Source organism: Octopus bimaculoides, chromosome 17, assembly GCF_001194135.2.
Source record: "Octopus bimaculoides isolate UCB-OBI-ISO-001 chromosome 17, ASM119413v2, whole genome shotgun sequence".
NCBI lineage: Eukaryota > Metazoa > Mollusca > Cephalopoda > Octopoda > Octopodidae > Octopus > Octopus bimaculoides.
In genome coordinates, this window is record NC_068997.1 from 51,734,676 (window position 1) to 51,740,044 (window position 5,369).

A 5,369-nucleotide genomic window follows, 5' to 3' on the forward strand; every position below is an offset into this window, starting at 1 on the left:
ATATATATATGGGTTTCTTTCAATTTCTGTCTACCAAATCCACTCGCAAGGCTTTGCCCGGCCCGTTGCTATAATCTATATATATACACAATCTTTTGCATCTCACTCTGTTCCCAATGTATTCTCAAACGGCTCAACCAAACCAAATTCTATTTTACATGCTGATACTGTGAGACCGCAGTTGTGTCAACATGTAATTTTGGGGGATTAAATCAGTGCAACATTGTCACTGGTCCCTATTACGTATCAAAACTCGAAAAATAAAAGTGAAACTTTCCACGGAGTAAGTTATAAATGGTTTCACTTTTATATTGTTTCACTTTTATTTTGCATCGTGCTTTTATAACCTAAAAAGACATTATTTCTAAGTAACAATCATGTTTGGGCCAAATGTAGTTACTCGGACGGTTTCATGCTACGGCAGAAAGTATAACCAACCAGTCATCTGATATGACTAGCAAGTAGCATTACTGACAGTGCTGTTTTACACTGATGATGACAATATCTACATCAAAATCAGACAGAATGGAACATGTAAAAGCAAACCAATTAGCTAAGCCAGAATGGAAACATAATAAACAATGTGCTTGGTGATATTTGTGGACCGATAAATGAGAGAGTGGGCCTGTGCTTTTGGTCAAATAAGTAGACCATTTACCTAATTTTCTGAACGGCCTAGTCTTCATCATCGGCCTTTTTCATTGCTAATGATAGCCCTCATGCTGTTCTACAGATGATATTTTTCTTGTACGAGCGTTGTTATTGCTGTCAAACGGCACTGCTGTCGCTGCTGCTGCTGCTGCTGCTGGTGGTAGTGACAGTATTTCGGCTGACTGATTTTCTTGTTTACTGTTTTTATTTTCCTAATGAGGGTTTCTCTCTCTCTTGGGAGCCTGCATCTATTTTTGTTCACGAGTCGTGATGGGGTGTGGTTTGGCATATGTTGGTAACTGCATCTTCGAATATCTGCCAAAAATGCTTTGATATCAGAAGACGTAGGTGTGAAAAACAAGTCGGCAAGTGATAGGTCATGTATAATTACACCCTGATTTGGTTTGTGAAGATCCATATTGTCATATGGGTGAACTGGAATAAATGTATTTGGTGTAACTTTCGCATGCTAAAAATTGAGGCTACAGAATATCGCTGTCTTAGCACAGCGTTATAATTTAAGAGAAACTGACACACAGATAAGGCTATGGTGGTTGCTAAACACCAACTTCCAAACATTGGGTTTTTTTTCTCGGTAATACTGCAAGATGAGATGGGAAAAATAGTCATAAAACTTAGAAGTGTTCCAACTGATCTTTGTTTATGGTTGCGGTGCAAAGTTTCAAAGTATTTGTAGATGACCAGCCTACACAAGGAAATCTGATGTCGCTCATCATTAACGTTTCCAGAGTCGCATCTCTGAATAAATCATCTAAATTCTTTTGTGTATTCTTGGAGTCAGAGTTGAGAGGCTTCAGTTAATCTGCAGAGTCTAATTAAAGTCAAGTCAAGCCATTATCATTATAGAATACAAGCATCAATTCACCGATCCATTGCAAAATAAGGTTTTTACATTTGCAATAAAACAATCACGGAGGAAAATAGCAGCCCCAGCCCCCTTTTCTTTGCCCTCAAGAAACACAATGAATGGTAGGGAGTTTGCTAACTTTCCTCAAAGTTTTCAATTGGGAAATGTGAAGGTGAATCAGACAAGGGTGATTAATAGGTATCGTGTGTGACAATCCAATCATTCAATGCCCATTATATGGAATATTTAACATTTTGCATTTACGAGTGGGTTTGTTTTGATCACTTTGCGGAACTGTCAAGCCTAAGGTGGCCATTTGTTTGTGCATTTCCAAAGGCCTTGAATTATGCTTGTTGTTTAGTGGCAGCATTGGCGGTGGTGGAGAATAATTTATCTACTGATAACACAGCAAAAGTTAAAGCTAGAATACTTTTATCTCATTTTCTTTTGCCAGATCAAACACAGCGAAAAGAATCCTCTTAGCAAACGGTTGATAATTGAAATAAATATTTAGAATTGTGTCATCCCTGGCACACATGACCACCACGATTGTTGCTGAATGTCTTATTGCTTATCGGACTGTATGAAGAAACTTGACCAACGTTATTGCAGCATTGGGGTTGTTACTGTTGCACTTGGACAAAGTTTTTACCCACTGTGTACAGAGAATGTGGCAGTGGTCACAACCTTTGCAGATCCGTCTAATCTAGGGGTCATCAAACTTGTTATATCATTGACCCCTTAACAAGTTTGATAATTTATCAAACGCGATTATGTAGATTTCTAAAGTAAAATTGAAAAGTGTAATTAATAAAAAAAATTAGTTGATTTAAAAGCAATAATTCTTCGTTCTTTTGTGTCATTGCCACTTTACATTATGAAATTGTTAACGACATTTAATGAAAATGCTTAATGAAATTAATGAAGAACAATACTAGTTCCGCCCTGTTATATTGATATTGTTAGAATATTTAATGTGAAATAATAATCGGTGAATACTAATTAATATTGTATCGATGTTTGTTTGGAAGTTAGTGTAAATTACAGTAAATGCCAAACTGCGAGACAACGGAAAACACTCAACTGTAAATAAGCAATAGGTACCATTATCGGGTGTTTCTATTACAATATCGTCATAAAAAGTGTGAATTTCTGTTTATTTAGAAACCTATAATAAACTGGTCATGTCACAGACGTTAAACTATAATTTTCACAGGGTACAGCCTTAAAGTTGACACCATTCCGCAGAAAATTTCTGTCTCGCTATTGGCTAAAAATACAGAGTTTTTCTTGTCTTTAAATCTCTGTCACTTTTTCCTCCACTTTTTTTTTCTCCACAACATCATGCCTTCATAGCAATGAGACGGGAAGACTACATTATTATAGCTGATTTTCAGATTTTTTTTTTTACTTCCATTCAAAAAATGCGTACTTTGCGAATGAAAATAAACTAGATCTCAGAGTTGTCTTAGAAATGGGTTACTTTAGGACTGGAAGCGATGTCAGACTTTATGCACTAAGTAGGTTTTACTTGAGTTGGGATATTAGAAAACCTATTGCGGGATTGAGATGGCGGGAGAGAGAGACAGAGACAGAGAAAAATGCGATGCTGGTGGTAGTAGTAGTAGTAGTAGTAGTAGTAGATGCTGATGATTCGTTTGTCACAGTGATGGATGTGTTGATTCGAGTGACGAGAGAAAGTGACGCACCAGTAAGGAAGATGGATGGGGTCAATAGGTACAGTCGGGAAGTCACTGAGGTCAGGGCTAAATACAGGCTTGACTTTGCTTCTGTTGCTACTGTCAATGTTGTTGTTGTTGTTGCTGCTGTTGCCGTACTTCTGCAGAAGGCTCTTTTCGCCACATGTTCTACTTTAAGGAGCTGAAAGTTGTTTTTTTTTTTTCAATTGTTTTTTCTTTTCCTTTATTCTCAGTATGACTCGTTCATTGGTTATTGAACCGTGTGAGGGATTTGATAGAAATGTTACTGAAACATAATACCTATGTACTTCCCACCCCGTTAGTATCCGACGTCGGCTCTGAGATGCCCCAATCAGTCATTTACCAAAATATCAATCTTATTCTCTCTCCTGTCATGTTTGCATTCACTTTCAAATCTTGACACAAGGCCAGCAGTTGTAGTGAGTAGGATGGGGTTAATCGATTACATCAAGCCCAGTACTTGACCAGTACTTTATTTTACTGACCTCAGATGGATGAAATGCAAAGATAACCTCGTCGGCATTTGAACTCAGAACTTAAAGAGCCGGAAGCGTTTTGTCCGAAACGTTAACGATTCTGCCAGCACGCTGCATTGGTTTCTGTATGATAACCTTTCCCCTACATGCTCAAGGTCTGGAATTTGGTCGGGGGGTGGGGTAGTCAATTACATCAACCTCAATGCTAGACTGGTACTTATTTCGTCCAAGCTGAAAGAATGGAAAGCAAAGTTGACCCCTGCGGCGTTTTAACCCACAATGTAATGAACCAGAAGAAATTCCACTGAACATTTCGTCCGATGCGCTAACAATTATGCCAACTCGCCGCGTTAGCAATGTTTAAAATGGATTAACGATTTCTCTGTTATGATAAGGAAATTTGCAATAATTATTCGTGAAGTGACTTTTTTCTGTCCGTTTCTTTTCGTTTCCTTTAATTTTGCGGGGGCGTTTGGATTTTTGTTTTTCTCCTTTTGCTGCAAAATAGACGTGGGTAGTATACTTTTGAAGATCGTTAGAACAAACACAAACCACATACCGATTGTCTGTTGTTCAATATCGACTTAAAACATTACTTAAAATATCGTGTTTTTTATATGGCGAAAAAAAAAAAAGAACATTTGTTTGTTGTTTATTTCTTTTTGTAGTTTGTGCAAGTTCCACACTCTACTCTCACTATCTTTCTTTCTTTCTTTCTTTCTTTCTTTCTTTCTTTCTTTCTTTCTTCCTCTCTCTCTTTCTCTCTCTCCCCCTCTCTCTTTCTCTCTCTCCCTCTCTCTCTTTCTTTCTCAGAGTGTATGTATGTGTGTGCAGAAACAATATTAGTTTGAGTTTCATTAAAAATTTGTTTAATTAAAATATTGCGTACTTTCAAACAACGTTCGGCTTCCAAACAGAGAAATTACTTGCAAATTATTCAGAATTGAAATGAATCCCCGCGGTTTGTAATGTTGACTTGCAGAGCTACAGTAAAAACACACGTGTCTTTTATGTTTCTGGTTGCCTGTCTGTATACACCTCTCTCTCATCTCTTCTGTCACACTTCTCTCTCTCTCTCTCTCTCTCTCTCTCTCTCTCTCTCTCTCTCTCTCTCTCTCTCTCTCTCTCTCTCTCTCTCTCTCACGCACACGCACACGCACACACACTTTCTGTAAAATATATAGTTGATATATTTAATATTTTAATTGAAACACTAATGGAATTAATTTGTCTGACATTGTAATCTGGTGTATAAAGAGAGTAGTTTTTAAATTCAAATATCGCTATAAAGTTAGGTACAGTCATATTTCATTGCTCGTGTGCATTTGGAAACGGAGACACAGTACATTGCTCAAATAGTCTTGAGAGGAGTAATTTCTCATACATTATAGGTGTAAACTTATATTGTCTTTTATGAGAATTTTCTCTCTCGCCACAACACGAATTTCTCTTATTGACAATAAGTGTAAACTTATATTGTCTATTAGGAGTATTATCTCTTGGGAGAGAACAAAAAGCTACATATTGCTTTTCCATGTCCGAATGAAGTACCTGCACGCCAGGAGAATTACGTTGCGTGGAAACAATTGTAGGGATTCAAAAAATAAATGTCCAGCCGTACTCCTTCTTGTTGACTCCAATTTTTTCATATAT